Below are 20,084 nucleotides of genomic sequence, written 5' to 3'. Positions count from 1 at the left end.
TTTTTTTAGCATATATAAATAAATTTATTTATTAATATATTTATTTCCTGACCGATTGCTGATACTATAAATCAATATATATATATATATATATATATATATATATATATATATATATATATATATATATATATATATATATAGACAGTGTGAATTTTTAGTGCTACATTCCTCGGTAATTCTATTAGAGGACAAAATATTAAACAAAGCTATTTAAAAAAAAACCGGTGTGGTAGAAGTTATACTTCTATACACGCGTTAGTCGTTACAAATTTATATGGAAGCCAATCTGCACAATCATTACATATGTAATGCTAAAGGTAAGATAGAGCAGAAAGAGAAATATAATTAAATATATGGTGCATCGTTTGCTGTATATAAACAACATTTGACCTGTAATAGGAATATAGTAAATGAAGGATTGAATCAATATTTTGATGAAAATGTATATTTTTATTTTCATATATGTATGAAAAGAGTTGTATGCAAACAAATTTTTTTACATATACTCTGCAGTAAAATTTATAGTTTATTTTGTTATTAATATAAAAATACAATACAATACACTGCAACATAATTCAATATAATACAAATTAAAATGAAGCATTCATAAGTATTGAAAAATGACAATATGCATAACTTACTTACCCATATGTTTAATTTACCATAATAATATAAATAAAAAAAATAATAATAATATTAATAAATATTAAATATATTTACAAAAAAGAACATTTTAATTCTTGAGAGAGAAAGAGAGAGAAAATATATCTTCTGTCTCCCTTTTACCTATATCTTACGTGTTTAATGATTTTGCCGATTCACTCCTATACAAATTTCGAACGTCGAACGCGCGTATAAAAGTATAACTTCAAAAACGAAATAAGTCCCACCCAAACAACTCTTTTCTGAACCTTAAAACTTGAATTACTAAATTTTTATGTAACTGAACTAAGCCTCAGTTTTATTAATAGCGTCTTGGCGCCATTTTGTAAGATACTTTTAAATGAGGCCATGAAGAAATTAACATACTATTTGAAAGCACTTGTATAAATCATTACATCCATGGATTTTTTTAATCTTTGTGGCACCATTTCAAAATCCCCACTAAATTGTGAAAATCTTATTAAAATAACTCTCGGTAAAAGAATAACTCTTTATTCCCAGATGGATGTCACTAGTATCATATATATATGCCAAAAATCATAATTTAAAAATAAAATTGACCTTTTTTGAGATTTATTTCATGCATATAAACATATACATAAAAGAAATTTAAAAAAACAATCATTATGTTTGTCCCTTTCATCTCTACGCCCATGACTACTATATCTACTAAATATTCAATGATAAACAAAATAGTTTGGTAAATTAAATTATATATAAAATTAGCGAAACAATATTAGAAAATATATTATGATTTCTCCATTTTTTGATTTTTAAAACCAAAGTGACAAAAATCAGAACAATAATTAAAAAAATATATTCACTCATTGGGATCGAACTCACGACTTGGTTCTAAATACCGCGCCTCAACTCATTCGACCATAAACCTTAAGCAATAAGGCGGCTAATCAATGTCATTATTTGTCAAGAACATTATGTCAGTTTTTTGGATGTATTTTGTGTTTGTGTTTATTTATTTATTGTATTCCAAAAATGGAAAGGTTATTACGAATCATAGAAGTTCCCGGAAGAATATTTATTTGCAAAAGACTTTGGCCAAATATATATGTACCGAATTAATATAAAATAATAATAATAATTAAAAATATTAAATATGTTTACAAAAGGAACATTTTTATTCTCGAGAGAGAAAGAGAGAAAAAAATATATTTTCTGTCTCTCTCTTACCTATATCTTACATATGTAATGGTTTTGCCAATTTACTCCCATACAAATTTCCAACGTTGAACGCGCGTATAGAGGTATAACTTCTTAAAAATGTAGGCAGTGGTGTTCTCCAGGCGTGGATATTATGGCGTATTCTACAAGCTGATTATTAACTTCTTTGTAAAGCGAACATATATTTTGATGCGAAGCTTCTATACTGGTTTTGTAATATTTTTTTTTTGTCTACAGTAAAATGCTACGGCGAGTGTCACGGAACTAGCGCCACAATATGGCGTCGTCACGGGTAACGTTAAAGAATAGCTGTTCTTGACATCGATTCACTACTCTCGATCAATTCGTTTCTAGTCATCATATATATACTCTAAGCAAGTTGAAATTAAAAACTGCGCGAAAAATAAGTAACAAAATATAGACGTTAATTAAAAGTAAAAAATTAGAAGAAATTATGTCATATTTAACTTTAAATATATTATTTAAATTTTTAAAATATAGAAGACATAGTATGAAACTCCGCGCTTGTCTGCAGTACCGCCTACTGTACGGCTTTTTTTAGGACCACCCTGTATATTTTCTCATATTTGGATTCTTCTCATAACACTTTTCTTACAATGTGGGGTTTAAAACTATTACAAGACAGGGTATTTAAAGAGTCGTAACCACTTTTATTTCGTAATCGGTTTACGATTTACGATATTTAGTCGGTTAACATAAATACTGACAAATATTTGTATACAGGGTAAACTACAAAAGAAAGTTGCGATCTGACAATCTTACGCCAAAGGCAGAAATATAAAAGCGAAATAGAAGAAGAATATTGTTGCAACAATTTACGGAACAATCCTGGTAGCTAAAAAATATCGTTGCCGGTCAAGTCTGGGGCCAGACCAATTTTTCTTAATTCTTAAGCCCACCACGCAAACTTATTACTTTTTTTCGAGGGATTTTAATAGCCAAATTCAGCTTAATAGCAAGGAATTAACCGAAACTCTTTCGAACAGGCCTGCATAAAAGTTTTATTTAGACGTACACTCCATCTTCATTAGCGGAATATGCATGCTCTAATGCCAGTCATTTATTTCTTCAAAGGGTTCAACCCCGAAACAAAAGGTTTGCTCCGTAATATATAATACTCATTCGTTCGCCTTGTTTGATTTTATACCTTAGGAGTATCCGTTATAAAAGACAAAGAGATGACAGTTTGCGGTCTGATAAAAATGTCGCTTTAATAGAAAAACTTTACATTATTCAATAATTTAATACCTGATAATTTTTAGGACTTTAAAAAAACATAAATATCCTTTCCTTTATATTTAATATAAAAAACATATTTTGAAAAAAATGTCACATAGACCCTTCTTGCACTTGTGTCTTCATATGTTTTATAGACTACAATCAAAACTATATATATAAAAAACTAACTGATGCGTTTTTGTTAAAAAAAAATTTCAGAATTTTTTATATACTTTTGTTAGACCAATAAAAATATATAGGGGAAAAAAAATCGTTTATTACGTTAAGAAGGATATATTAACATAAACATTTATCGAAAAAAATAAAAAAATAAACTCGTCAATAAAAAAATTGTTTGGCCAGCAATGGGTTGATCTTCTTCGGTGCGCTCTCCAAACACAAGCCTTTTTTTTGTGGTAGTAACAAAGTTTTTTTTTGTTTTTACATCCTTTATTTATTGTAATCTGTTTTTACAAATAAAAAATAATAATCAATAAGTTTATCACGTAATTAATACAGGGAAGATCCGTCCAGTAACAAAAATCCTTTGAGATAAATTTCTAATCCTTATAAATAGTTGAAATATATATAACACATTTTAAAGACATATACTAAAAAAATAGCTTTATTGTTGACAAATACTCAGTCGTTTTATTTAAGAAAATTATAAACATTAAACCTCACGGTATTTAACGCAACAGAAGGAAAAGTCATTGTGCAATGTGGGATGAAAAAGTTGATGCCCGTGGAGCCAGTGAAATTTCTTCGTGCATTTTCAGGTGGACTTTAACTAACTTAAATTCAAATATTAAAGAACTTACAATATGGTCAGATAATTGTGCCGGCCAAAACATAAACTTCACCATAGTTACTATGTACATGTAGCTTATTCGCTGTGTCCCAACTTTAAAATATATAAATCACTAAGTTTTATTTAAGGGACACACTCATATGGAGGTTGACGGTGTCCACACTGTTATAGAGAGAGCCAAAAAGAAAATTGGTAAAACAAACACCATGATGGTTCCGTGGAACTGACAGCAATTTGTCAGGTTGTGTAAATTTAAAAATGTAATTGAAGTATGAGTTGTTTGAAGATGACAGGAATAATATTGCTGAATTCTACCAAAACTGTACTGACGGCCCAGAAATTATGAAATGCGAGGTAGAACACGCTATAAATAGTGCTAAAATTAGAAAGTCTTATGGTCCAGATAATACAACAACTGGGTTGCTGAAACTAATAGAGGATGATAACATAAAAGTAGTAGTAAGACTTTTTAATTCAATATATAACACCGGAGTGATTCCCACAGATTGGCTCATATCCATCTTTGTCGCAATACTTAAAAAACACAATGCTAGAAAATGCTTAGAATATCGATTAATTGGCCTAATGAGCCACACTCTTAAAATTTTCCTAAGAATACTTCACAACAGAATTAAACGCAAATGCGAAGAAGATCTTGAAAATTCCCAATTTGGTTTTAGAAATGTTATGGGAACCAAGGAGGCACTTTTTGTACTTAACATCCTATTACAAAAATGCCGTGACCAAAGAAAAGGCATTCGATAAAATACAGCATGTAAAATTAATGCAAATACTAAAAAATATCGGAATAGATGACAAGGATATTCGTGTCATTAAAAATTTGTACTGGAATCAAACTGCTACCGTAAAAATTGAAGATAACTACACCGATGAAATCTCCATACCGTGAGGAGTCAGACAAGGTTGCATTTTGTTGCCAACATTGTTCAATGTTTACTCGGACCAGTTATTTAAAAAGACACTTAAGAGACAACCATATGGAATAAAAATCAACTGAAAACTACTTAATGTGATTAGATCTGCAGACGATACATTAATTCTGTCAGATAATATTGAAGGTCTCCAAATTCTGCTTGATCGTATTCACAAGGTAGGAGAGGAAATGGGCATTAAAATAAACTTTAACAAAACCAAATTTTTAGTGTTTAGTCGTGACCCACATCCCGATGCAAAGCTTTAATTAAACGGAGTCCAAGTTGCGAAAGTTCACAATATGACATATTTGGGATCTGTGATAACGGACCAACTAGATCCAGACATAGAAATAAAACGTAGAATAGCCATTGCTAAAACTACTTTTGTGAAAATGAAGTCATTTCTTTGCAATAATCATCTCAGTTTAGAACTAAGACAAAGAATGGTTAAGTGCTATGTTTGGTCCGTACTTTTGTATAATGCAAAAGTGTGGACGATGAAAGTATCGATCATGAACAAAATTGAAGCATTGGAAATATGGGTTCATAGACGAATGCTCAAGATACCTTGGACAGCAAGGAAAACTAATGAAGAACTACTAAGGAGCGTCAACAAAGATAGAGAACTACTAAAGACTGTTAAATATCGAAAAATGTCTGATCTGGGACATATAGTAAGAGGAAGTCGATATCAAATATTAAAACTGATCCTTAAAGGCAAAATAGAGGGCCGTAGAGGTGTAGGAAGAAAACAAGTTTCTTGTTTAAAAAAAATCGTGAATAGACTTAGATATCAAATGCAGGACAATTATTCCATATTGCAGAAGATCGAGAAGCCTTCACAACGGTGATCGCCCAGGTCGGATAATTCTGATATGGCACACGAAGAAGAAGAAGAATAATTGAAGTATACGATATGAGGTTTCTTCTTCTTGCAGTACCGTCTCCTATCGGAGGTTGGCTACCATCACAGCAATCTTCACTTTGTTGGTTGCAGCTCTGAACAACTGTATTGAACTGCACCCATACCACTCCCTTAAATTTCGCAACCAGGAAATCCTCCTACGCCCCATATTTCTCTTTCTCGAGATTTTTCCTTGGATTATGAGTCTAAGCAGAGAGTACTTTTCTCCTCTCATTATATGGCCCAGATATTCCAGTTTTTTCGTTTGTATGGTTTTTATGACTTCGCATTCCTTCCCCATCTTCAGCAGAACATCTTGATTTGTTACTCTTTCTGTCCATGATATTTTCCACATTCTCTTGTAACACCACATCTCGATTGCCTCAATGTTTTTGATGTTTATCTTTTTCAGTGTCCAGGCTTCCATGTTGTACAGCAGAACGGGGAAAACATAGCAACTCAACATTCTCGTTCTTAAGTTTATATTTATGTCCCGACTGCATAGGAACTTTTTCATTTTGACAAACGATTGTCTCGCTATCTTTATTCGCCTCTTGATTTCTCTTTTTTGGTCATTAGTATCAGTGAAGCAAACCCCTAAATATTTGTAGGACGTAACTCTTTCAACTGGCTGATTATTTATGGTTAAATTCACATTGGTGTATAGCTTCTTTGTTGCAATCATGAATTTAGTCTTTTTGATGTTCAGTTTTAGACCATATTTTTTGGTATGGGTGTTTATGTTTTCCATCAAATGTTTTTCCATGATATGAGGTTAAAGGATTTTAAAAATTTCAAATCACTGTTCGACAAGAATGCTGCTCCGTTAATAAATAGAAAAAAAATTCTAATCATGAAGATTTCATCATTAGTGAACTTGTTCATCAGCAAGTACGATCGTCAGATCTGGAGATTCTCTTTTAAAAAATGTCTTTTCAAGAGGACTTTAATATGATAGACTTAAATCAAAATTCTGATATAGGAATTAACTGGGCAACAGATATTTATCCTGTAAGTAAAGCATTACGGCCCATATCATCTAAAAAGGTTAATGACCTACAGACAAGTTTGCAGCGGATCCCTTCATGTTTTCATCATTTCTACGAGAGTATACCACATGGAAATAAGATCGCTGAATTTCCCGGGTAAAAAGAACAATAATACTTGTGTGTACGATACTAGTGAGTAGTTTTCTATGCAAAACTTATACTGAATAATTATCGTTTGTATAGTTCTTGTAATATAATATAGTTGTTTCAATTTTTACTTATTTTGTATAACATAACCTATAAATGTGTAAAATATTTAATGATATACCGCCTTTTTTCATTTATTTTATGTGATCCTATCTGATAAACGGTAAATTCTTTCAATGGTAAACTAACGTAAGTGCTCCCATCTAGCACTCCCCTTCAGAAGATAGATCGGAAGTAGTAATAAATACTTTATTTCTGAAATTAACAGGAAAAAAAGACATAATAATCCAGAAATTATTTTCCTATTTCCGGTATATTTTATTGTAACCTGTAGATTTTTTTAGGTTTGTGTAACTAAACCATACGTATGAAGAATAATCAATACTCAACCGTTTACTACTTTAATTCAATGTACTTTTATTTTAATGCTATAGAGTACCCTTAATTGTGTCACGGAAAAGGCACACCCGACAATATATCAGATCCTGTTGAGGTTAACGCCAGGGAAAGTTTCTATGTAACTCAATTTCTACAGTCCCTTAAAGCTGACACTTCATCACTCTTAAGAAAAAATATGGTCGGGTAGAGTAGTAGTTAAACATGAGGAAACTCATTCGGCAGGACATTGAAAGTTCGTTAACTATTTTTTTCGTATTTTGACTGATATTGGTCATAATGCTTAATTTTTTATTATTAATATGCAATAACAATGTACCCAATAATCCATCATTCGAGGGCATAAGACGACACTAATATCAAAATTAATTATTAATTAAAGATTTTATTTTAGCAAATACGAAATATCGAGAGGCCTAAATAAATTTATTTCGGTAAAGTGCAGTAAATGCGGTATTTCTTATGCGTTGTTCTTGATGTTTGCAACATACACTTCAGCAGTGTGAGCTGAGCCAGAAGCCAGTAGCGCAGTGTCGTTTTTTTCGCCTTGCAGAAATGTGTAGGCAAAATGTGTCTATTTAGTAGTTAATGTAAAAATTTAAAATCATTTTTAATAATAAAAAATAAAAACTGTCTAAATATATATATATATATATATATATATATATATATATATATATATATATATATATATATATATATATATATATATATATATATATATATATATACCGGGTGGTCCAATAAGCCGATCTCTCGGCTGTATATCAGAAACTATTCATGTTATAACTTTAGGAGAAAAAATTCCTTAGTAAAAGTGGCCAAGAGAAATCGCTGAAAATAACTTTCAAGTTTCTGGATTAACCGCTAGGGGGCGTAACCTGTGAAGAAAAATTTGAAAACCAGTTTTTTGTGAAATATGCTAAATTATACCAAGTGTTAAATAAGTAAACTAGAAAGAGGCCTAAATTCCGCACAAAATTGTTCAAGTCCTTTTTTTATTTTTTCAAAGTAAGGGTGGGGGAGAGTGGGAAAGTATTTGTGGATAAATACCTATAACTTTGGTTTGGATCAACCGATTTTAACGAAATTAGTGTCATTAGAAAAAGTGTGGATGATTTAATTTACATCTACTATAAAACAATTGCATTTAGTTTTAATTGTCATGGGTAGAGGATACTTTCGAATAGAAAAAATTAAAATTTGTTTTTCTTCAAAATGTTTAATGGAAGCATCTATTTATTGTAAATTACAATGGAACTGGATTAAATTTGTAACAAAATGGCGCAAATCGCATGTTGATAGCTTTTGTCGAACTCGAGATATGAATAAAAAGGCATAAACATAAGTAAGTATAGTATTGACTCACCCTTTATTATAACTTAAAATTAAATATGTGAAAGATCATACAAATATACTGCTTCAATCTCAGCTGTTGATATACTATTTATTGCGTTTATAATGCGCTGTTTTATATCGTCTCGCGTGGTTGGTCGAGTTTGGTACACTAAGTCCTTCAATCTTCCCCACAGATAAAAGTCCAGACATGTTACTTCCCCTTCCAATCCATTTATTTGGATAACTTGCAAATAAATAATCTTGAACTCGTCTGGAAAAGTGCACAGGACAGCCGCCATGTTGTAATACCATATCTCTTCTTGTTTGTAAGGAAATATCTTCAAGGAAATATCAAGGACGATGAAAACTACCAGTTTCTTGCCTTTCTTTCAAATACTTCTTTGCCATAATGTCTCCTGTCAGGATATCTTACAGAATATATACGTGAGGCAATAGCGGCATTTTGGTGGCATTCGAAATAAACTCCAATCATATCATACAATTCTGCATTTGATAAACTCATCACATATTATTAGTACTAATAATTAATTACTAATATTACCAATATTAATATCTATTGAAAAAAGTGCAATCTTCAATTCGAATTATAATATAACACTTCTTAACAATGTTTTGAACGCTGTCAATAAATAAACAATATGAACACCCCGTTAAATTCATTGTCGTAGCCTACTTAGTTTCGAAAAAACTATTTTTAATCATTTGAAATAACAATGGTCAAAATAGGTATCAACTTTAAGATTCTTCTGCTATAAAAAAATTTGAAAGTACCTACTGACTTATTTTTTAATTTAATTTATAATACAGTGTGAGTCAATACTATACTTACTTATGTTTATGCCTTTTTATTCATATCTCGAGTTCGACAAAAGCTATCAACATGCGATTTGCGCCATTTTGTTACAAATTTAATCCAGTTTCATTATAATTTACAATAAATAGATGTTTCCATTAAACATTTTGAAGAAAAACAAATTTTAATTTTTTTTATTCGAAAGTATCCTCTACCCATGACAATTAAAACTAAATGCAATTGTTATATAGTAGATGTAAATTAAATCATCCACACTTTTTCTAATGACACTAATTTCGTTAAAATCGGTTGATCCAAACCAAAGTTATAGGTATTTATCCACAAATACTTTCCCACTCTCCCCCAAACTTAATTTGAAAAAATAAAAAAAAGTACTTGAACAGTTTTGTGCGGAATTTAGGCCTCTTTCTAGTTTACTTATTTAACACTTGGTATAATTGGGCATATTTTACAAAAAACTGGTTTTCAAATTTTTCTTCACAGGTTACGCCCCCTAGCGGTTAACCCAGAAACTTGAAAGTTATTTCCAGCGATTTCTCTTGGCCACTTTTACTAAGGAATTTTTTCTCCTAAAGATATAACATGAATAGTTTCTGATATATAGCCGAGAGATCGGCTTATTGGACCACCCGGTATATATAGTAAACATTAAATGTTTACTTTATATTTATATATAATGTATAACGCGGTGGAACGACAGAGGTCAAAACACTAAAAGACAATAAAAATTAAATGTTAACTTTTAACTAACTAACTGCTAACTAAAAATGGTTTTTAAATGTTAACCTCCACCATTTATACTAAATAAGTTTTCCATTTAGGTGCTGATAAAGGTGACAGCCTATCACTGAAAATTTCACATTTAGTTGTAAGACCTTTCAATATTCTTTAGAAGTAGTAATGGACACTATGAAAAAAGCACAAATAAAAGATCAAAGTTACATGACTGAGAATTTTTACGAAAAATATAAGGTATTACAAGAAGGAATAAAATTAGAAATAAAGGATCAACTCAGACAAGAAGCAGAGAAATGGGGAGTGTAATAGAGTGAAAAAGGACTCTTAGCCAAAAGAGACAATCATGGTAAAAAATGTTTAGAAAAGCACAGCAAGAATAAATTATTGAAATAAATAATTATTAAAATTAGAATTAAAATTAAAATATATATCAGCAATTCAGGAAACAAGGTGAGAAGGAAAAAGTCATCTGGGACACAAAAACAAACATCATCTTGTCAAGTGACTTAAATACAAGAACGACATTTAATGTAATAGAAACAAATAAAACCGGTTGTGCAATAAGAAAATTTAAATTTTATAAAATATCCAAAAACAATATAAATAAATCACATTAAAAATACAACTATGTAGGTATCGATAACGAAAATTTCCATTTTAAACATATCTGTCTAACCCTAGAAAAAGCTACGTAAAGCTGCCCGTGACCAAACACAGGTTCAGGTAAATAAATCCGAAAAATTCCAACATGTTGCAGAGATCTTCACCTACTGCAGAGAAAGTAGTTGCTTTGTGGATATGTGGCGCTGGGGTTTTCGTTACAGACAGATAAACAAACAACAGAATCAAATTATATTATGTATATAAATGTTGATCAGTTCAACTTGCAGCATATGCAGATCATAAATATCATGATCAGAACCATAGGAATGGGCCAGAATACGTATACGGAACTTAAATTACATGCTAAAAAATAGTTCTGTCGAAAAAAAAAAAAAAACAAAAAAGATAACATTCTAGTATAAAGCCGAGCAAAAAAGTATTGTTATGTTTTTATTTATTTAATAAAATAACATATATATACCTGTTTTACATTACTTTGTGGTCTTTTACCTTCTGTTTTAAAGCAAGATCAAATAATTGTTCCTGGGAGTTCGGTTCTGCATCGATAACTATAATGTTGTATTCAATGTAGGCTTTGAATATTTTTAACATTAACAAAGTTTAATGTAAGTTATGAATTGTGAATCTTAGTGATATATTGAAATAAACTGTAAGTATACAAACTCTTTACATAATATTCAGTTAAATTAGCATTATTGTTGTCAATAAACAAATCCAGTTTTACCAGCAAATAACCGCTTTTAGTAAAGACCGATATACCTGTTTTAGCAGGTGTACAGGGTCGGACTTATTTTTCACAAACGTTTATCGAAATAAATTCGATTAACGAGTTTAAACGATAAAGTTTATTATGGAATCACACAACAGTTCTACAATGCAAGACCATCAAAATCAAATAAACACATCACGGTCATACTCTTCGGCAGCGTCGAGAGTGCAATTTCCTTTAAAGTCCCAAGCAATTATCTTTAGTGCCTTAGAAAACACCAAACTTCAAGACTAATTTCTCCAACTTGGAAATATAATTGAACCGAAAAATATAATCTTCTCTTCTAGATTATCTAATAATCGCATAAGTATGTATTTATCCAATAAACAAATAGTGAACGATTTTATAAATAATCATGGTCAAATAGAAATACAAGGTAAAATTGTCAGAGCAAGAAGGTTAGTTACACTAGTGAAACGACTTATGCTCTCCGGCGTATGTCCTTCAATACCGCACGACTTGCTAATCAATGAGTTAAAAAAATCGGCATAGTTCCTGTCTTCCCCATGACCTTCCTCAAATTAAGTGCTTCTATGCCTGAGTACAATAACATCCTTAATTTTCGAAGACAAATCTATATCAGTCCTCACAATCTTACACTACCAGAGTCATTTACTCTTGTTTTTGACAACACGACATATAGAATATTTTGTCAAGACAGTCTAGTTTGCTTTAGATGCAAGAAGCAAGGACACATCGCTTTACAGTGTTCCGAACCACTAGCTCAACTAAACCACAACCAAAACCATGAAGCATGGGTATCCAGCGCAACAAATATATCCGTGCAAGCATCCAATGACACAAGCCCTTCTCAGTATAAACAAATGTCCATTTCTAATATCCCGGAGATACCGAACAAAGTAGATGCATCAAATGAGGACAGTCACATAATTATTCAACCAAAAAGAAACGTTGATGAAATTATTTCACCTGAAGCAGATCCATCTTCAAAAGAATGTAACATTTTTCCACCACCCAAAGTCCAAGCAAAATTTAAAAAAGCTAAAATTAGTTAGCTTTTTCCTCATTTTCTCTCTTTCTTGACCCTGCTAAAAACTTCGTTGAAAATCACCCTTTACCTTTCCCTTTAAACGTTGATCAACTTAACATGCTCCTAATGAATATCATGGGGTCAGCAGATCCTATAACCACAATTCAAGAATATACCACAGACCTACCAGCTTTGTCCCATATGCTCCGTCAAGTTACCCCCATTTAGAGAAAAGATCCATAAAACGTAAATTCACGTCCATAAAAAAAATCCATAATTATATTAACAGTGAGGCATCGGAAGCGGAAAGTTACACGTCTCAGTTAAGCCAACATTAATTAAAAACATCCCTTGTTGTCTAGTCCTTTCTGACTCTCTCAGCACAGTCAAAGCTATACAAAATGTATACTCTAAACACCCCATTGAGAAAATTATCAGGGCCGAATTAATGAAAGCTCAAGAAAATTTCAGAAGAGTCCACTTCTTATGGGTACCATCTCATATAGGCATAGAAGGGAATAAAGAAGCAGACACTAGTGCGCGTAACGCTATCACCAGTGACACATCAGAAACAGAGTGTCGAAGTATCGCAGGCGATCTAAAAGTTTTTTTCAAAAATAAGGTGTTAAGTGCGTGGAATCGGGAGTGGAGTGACTCTAGCTCGAAACTCAGAACCATCAAAAGTGATATTTTTTCATGGAAGTCACAGCCAGAAGTAGAAGATGCCAAACTATTACACGTCTACGACTTGGACACTGTAGGTATACTTATGCCTATCTCAAATCAAATAGTGAACCTCCAAAAAGCGAAACATGCAATACAGTAGACAGTATAAAGCACGTTTTGATAGACTGTCCTAAATATGTAAATCAAAGACAGTCTAACAATTTGCCAAATAACCTGAAAGCACAAAAGCAACAAAAGTTTAGTTCCGAACAATTTATTAGTTTACTTAAAATGTATAAATATGTTACACAAAATTTAACTTAATTAGTTGTTACAAATGTTCAATTGTTCACAAATTTTAATTAATTGTTACAATGATTGATTGTTACAAATGTTAAATTTAATATTATTACAAATGTTACAGGAATGTCGCTAATAACCTTTGGTTGGATGTGACTTTGTTTCTTTAAATAAAAAAAAATTATTATCCCTAAAAGTTAGATTATTTTTATATTTGTTTTGAATTCCTTGTTTGAAAATGAGTAACCATCCGAAAAAAATTTTTTTTCGGATGGCAATTTTTAAGTAACGAAGAACTTAACTCGTTGGAAAACTTCTTCGTTCCATGAATATCTAATGAGGTGGAAATTAGGCAAAATCCGCGCACTTGAGCGTGTTAAGTTTTATTTGATTTCGTCACAAATCGAACGGAATATCCGCATTTGGGCTCCACTTTTAATAAATTGAATTTGTGCGTAATGAAATTGCTTTCGATTAAGCTAAAAAGAATAAAATAAAGTAAACAGCACAATTTTACAGCGAATTGCAGCATAAATCTTTAAAGCTTGGTTTGTTTCAAATTAGATTGTTGGAAAACATTACACTCATTGTCTAATTGGGTCCTAGACTACATTTAATAAACAAAAAATGCTTTTTCGGCATTATATTACATTATTATGTGTGTGGTTTGAGCTTTCATTTAATCGAATACTATTAAAATCGATTTATGTTTCAATACACAGGGTAAGTGATAACTATTGAGTTATAAGGGACTTATTTTTCAAATTTATTTAAATAAAGTTAGAGCCATTTTAGGGTTATTTTGATAAATCAACATTTTGTCTGAAACACTACAAATCCTCCCAGACCTATAATATAACAAAACTAAATATCAGAATACCCGTCTTTCTAACACATATATTAAAGAAATATCACATCACACGAGACTTACGTGTGCTCAGTAAAATAACTGCATATGCGTCACTTTGAAACTCGTGACCAGACAGGATTCGAAGTCGACTTCCGCCAATGGTTCGTTATCGAACCATTATTTTCAAATACGAGATTTGATGATTTAAAAATTTATTTTTTGTATTTTTAGTACAATTATACTTACAAATAGACTTAAAAAATCAATATATTTGACCAAAAAAGTTTTTTACCAATAAAATTACTTTTACAATAAATGTCGAAGGATTGGAAATGTCGGATATTTACAAAATATTTTTGTACAGAACTGATGAGTTTAAAAATTAAACAAAATTAAATTTAGTTACAATTATACCTTGTGGTTGCTTATGTAAATAATGCCAATATTTAAAAAAAAATGAACGTATTGCCAATAAAAAGTTCTACAAAAAAAATGGTACTTTTTCGCACTGTGGCGCTAAATCGGTTAAAATCCAAGTAGAAAATTAGGTAGAAGGTCATGAAAAACAACAGTAGATCACCTTTTCTCACTAACCCAGATTATAGTTAATAAATTACCGTATGATTACGAAGTACATACACCAGTTATAGACCTATAGGGAGCTTGTGATAGAGTCCTCTTTTGAACACTGGAAAAGATAAAAAACAACATAAATCTAGGACAATTAAAAAAACTTATTCTAGATAACCAAATGGAAACACAAAATTGTAGAGAATAGAAATACCTAGAAATAAAATTTGTCTATAACGGAACAATAGATGAAGTCATTGGAGAAAGGCTAGTGAAGAAAAGTTATGACAATATAAAGTCACCTAATCTCCCTATATAATCAAAGATATCAAAGGTGTATGCATGCCTAGTTGTTTTCTGTGTAGGTTTTTATTAAGAAAATATTTTTTTTATTATGTTCGCCCTATTTTTATCAGTTGAGTTTTTAGTGCAAATACAAACTTTCCATTATTAATTGAAATTTAGTTAATAACTCCCGGAATTAACTCACATCAACTAATTATCCGCTTGAAAGCTACTTACAAAGTTTAATACCGTTGACAGCTCTGCTATCGTCTAACGTATCGCTCCTCTTCTGAACTACGCAACATTAAAAATAAAATTTCTGCTTTAAAGAGCGTGCTTTAAACAATGAAGATTAAGAGACTTGAGAACGGTATCTTACCAGTTATGACATCATTAAAAGTTGGATCGTACAATTTTTCATAGACTCACTTTATATATACTGAGTTCTTGGCATAACTAGCCATATAACTAAATACATCGTCACTTTAAAAGCTTTTATGAAGTTAACGATAAGAGATCTACTTAATTTTTAAAGAATGCTCTTGAAATTTATTATATATAGTCATAAATATCTCTCTTTGTCACTTTATTATCATACATCATAATCGTGCTTACATTTCCCAGTCTGGTTAAATTTAATATTTTGTACGTTTAATACAGTTGGTATAAAGCATTGAACACAAAGAAATAATATAAAGAAATAATTATATCCAGTTACAAAATCTCAATACTAACCAAGAAATTTCGTAGTTCTTGGTCATAGAAGTGAGAAAAGAAATTAAGAAAAGAAAAAGCTTACCTAAAATGCATATCAACTAAGATACAAGAAGCGTACCATATTTACAAGATACTAAAAAATGATACATATGCTTCTGTAAAAAGCATCAAAAATTATGATGAATAAAGATGCAAATAATAAAGGTTAGGGAAGTAGTAGGACAGAAGTACATAGAAAAGGATATAGGGATTAAGTATTTAAAGAAGCTATATGTATACAGAGCAAAAACAAAAGATGTGATTACCAGAAATACAAGAAATGACTGTAAACAAAAAGTTAGTATAAACACGCAAAAAGTATAAAAACTTAAATTAAAATGTTAAAGAATACAAAAGCTGCTGGTAAAAATGGTATCAAATGAGATGTTTAAATATTGTGGATGGCGCGTTTATTAATAAAATTATAAAACATAATAAAATATCCTACGGATAGAGAAGCAAGTAATCTCAGAAATCCAAGATCCACAGAAATATTAATTCGATAAATACCACTTTCAAACTTAAAACTGAACATGGAAACGAAAATCGGACGCTTTATACCAAATCTAAGAAGGGAGAACATACATATAATAAACCATCAACATCAATGCATTTAAAAGTAACTACGCAAAAGAACTAACTACAGCGGTCCAGACCTAAATATCTCCAACAAACACCCAGAATATATCCATCAATAGAGCAGAAATTAACATCAGAGTTGACCTAACTGGCAAGCTTATATAAATCATAAAAAATAAAAGCCTATGGACCAGAAGAAATCCTGTTGAACTCTTAAAAAATGCAGCACCAACTCATGTTAACAAAACTTTTTTATATATACTTAAAAGGAGGTAATATACGTGAAATAAGGATGGCTTACACCAATTTACAAACACAAGGATAAGACAAATTGTAAAATTTACCCCACATCTCAGTTACCAGCAGTCTTAGTAAATAATATGGAAAAGTTATAAAAACCTTAGTCAAAAATGAACATGAACCACTGGAGCTGGAACGGCACGATTTCGGTTAAATGATCTTTCATCGACCATATATATACTTTAATCCAACTAAATGAAATATAAGAGTCATGGATAAAACTGCTCATCTATTATTTGCGGCTTAATGAAAGCTTAGAATACAGTAAATCTCTGTAGACTATGGCAAGTAAAGATTAACAACCAGTTCAGTAACAACCAAACATTTGCGGTGAATAAGGGACTAAGGCAAGGCGATAGTACATTTCTCATACACTTCAAACCCTACCTAAATAAAGCAGTGAAGATCATGTTCTGGAATAATTATGCAATTAAACGACGAAACATCTTTATATACGTTTCAATTCGAGGATGATCCGGTAGTCAACAACACAAAAACACACAAAAGTACACAAAACCAAAATATCTACAGATGATAATAAAGCGAATAATGCAAGAATACGAGCGATGAAGTTTAAATATTAATCTAACAAAAACGATATACATGTGCATAGGAGTTAAAAACATTCGATTAAAGATCATCCAGCTATACGCACCTACTGGTGTCCACACAGAAAAAGAAGTTGAACGGTTCTATGATGGCGTTAACACTGCAATACAAGAGGTAACTATCAACTTTACTATACTGATGGGAGACCTATTTGGCATGAAAGGCCACAAGCAAGATAATTCAGAGGTTGTACTGGACCTCACGGATATGGTGATAACAATGAAAGAGAATTTCACTATTATAGAATTTTTTTCTGCGACACAGACTAGATGTCATGAACACTCATTTAAAAAAAGCCCTCAAAGAAAGTGGACAGTAGACATCAATCACCAAATGGCTTAAACAATAACGAAATTGACTTTATATTGACTAACAAAAGAAAACGCTGTTCAAGACGGAACTGTTTTAAATAAATTTTCAACCAGAAGTGACCATAAAATATTCAAAGCAAAGATTGTCTTAAACGTAAAGAAAGAAAGAAAAAATATAGTAACAAGGACTAAAACTTTCACGAACACTGCGATTACTAACACAAGGTCACACCAGGAAGACAAAGAAAATAGCCTACAGAAAGACGAGCAACATAAACACAATATTGAACAGCTTAACGAAATGTTGGTGGACACCCTAAAGCAGGCACAGAAAGAGTCAAGTCAAGCAACAAACAAGCAAGATATAACAAAAATTCGAAATCATAGGCCTATTAACAGACTGGGACCTAAGCTAGATTTTAACAAATTACTAAAGCAAGCCGCATTTGGAAGTGGCTTTGGAACTAATGACCATCTACAAGTAACAAAACCCTTCATAAAGAAAGTTATAGAAAACAACAAGCCATTGATATTAATATTTGTAGAGTCTGAAAATGTTAAGAGCACTTACAGAGTGCAGTGTTGATCTTAGGTACTCTTAGGTACTCTTTTTCGGAATATACATAATAGTGTAATAAGGGTCCTAAGTAGGAAGGCCCCATCTCTTCTAAACTATTCACTGCTTTAGTACAGAGTGCTATGAGAAACAATAATTAAAAAATATTTTTTAGTCAGCATAAATAAGGTGTTTCTGAACAACCTGAGGTTTGCAGACGACATATTTCTTATTATTATATACAAAAAATCACCTACCTAGAAAGAAATCTCATTGAAAGAAAAAAATACTCCAAGCAGCTGCCAATATCCATGGCCAAGAAAAAAGATCTATTATACTTGTGTAATGTTGGAGTTATACCAAAGTACTACAAAGGCGCGATAGATTCTCTACCGACCAAAGTCATTTTGCAAGACAGAGTTCCAATAGAACGCGATTCTAAAAGTGAAATAGACTGTTGACGTTCTTTATTGTGTTAACATGAATAAATTTAATTATGGTCTCTTATTTTTTTATTTTTATTTACGTTAACCGTCCAATGATTAAATCAAACTCATGATGTACTCTTATTGTATGTCCATACATTTGTTGCCAACTATTTTATGTCAATTTTAAAAAAAGGCTTGTTTATTATTTTTTGTGAGGAAGGGTATTTCTTTTTATTATTCATTTAATGACATATTATAAAAATATTATGTAAAGTTTAACGTTGAATGTAACGCTGTGCTACAAGAGCTTCAACATTCAAAATCGATTCTTGTACTAAGCTTATGTCTAAAAATTTCGCTTATACTCGTTTTTCGTAGCAAAAGTATCTGGTAGTGCGTTTATTCCTATCATCCAGTAACTTAAAATATCCATTAAGCTAATGTTGACGACCAAAGATAATAGTCGATTACACTAATGGGACACACTATCAATTTTTGACACACCTTTCTGCCATATTCTTTGATATTTCATTAATTAATTTACTAAATAGGTTCACGATCAGCGAATATCATTGACTCGTCGAAGCGACAATTTTCGTTACGTTACAGTGACATGCCAAACTGTTTGTATTAAATTTTATTACTATGTAAAAGGAATGGTTATTTTTAACGTACTTAAAAGCACATCCCTTTCATATTTGCTATCAATTTAACTTCCTTCATTATTTGATATGAAGAATAATTCGAATCTTTTTTAAGAGACTGAAATTTGTATTAAAAAAGCTGATAACAGTTTTTCCAAATTTCAGTCAATACATACAATATACATTTAAGTGAAGCTGTTCCTAATTAGTGAAATATGTGAAACTAAATACCAAAAATTTAAATAATAATTAATAATTTCCCACTTTTATGCAAGAAATACGCAGCTACTCTTTTTCCATTATTTCGTGATTTGTGTAAAGAAATATTGTTTGAAAAATGTAAAACTTCGCAAAGCTAAGATTATGGCCTTTAACCCCCAATACCCCAATCCCCTTTAGAACGCTTTTGGAGTAATTTCTGTATGAAAGCATTTTATGATAGCAAATGACGTCCATTGAGATATCTGCTTCTTTCTTGGCTCTCTTATATTTATGATTCTATTCAACCTTTTTATGATTTTTTATATACTTCGCTTTTTATATTTTATAAAGCACGCCGTTGCATTCAATTTTGAGGGAATTGTTGGGGAACCCTAAAATTGGCATCAC

At 31.1% G+C, this 20,084-nt stretch overlaps 1 protein-coding gene across 5 annotated transcripts in view; it reads left to right on the top strand.

Annotated features, from left to right (window-relative positions):
- The window catches only part of LOC140441595 (diuretic hormone receptor-like), an 890,067-nt gene that overhangs the window by 537,923 nt on the left and 332,060 nt on the right, over nt 1–20,084 (top strand). The gene's annotated exons all lie outside the window — the stretch shown is intronic.

Source organism: Diabrotica undecimpunctata, chromosome 5, assembly GCF_040954645.1.
Source record: "Diabrotica undecimpunctata isolate CICGRU chromosome 5, icDiaUnde3, whole genome shotgun sequence".
NCBI classification, from domain to species: domain Eukaryota; kingdom Metazoa; phylum Arthropoda; class Insecta; order Coleoptera; family Chrysomelidae; genus Diabrotica; species Diabrotica undecimpunctata.
Note: the sequence above shows the minus strand (reverse complement) of the source record. Positions and strands in the feature narration are given on the sequence as shown.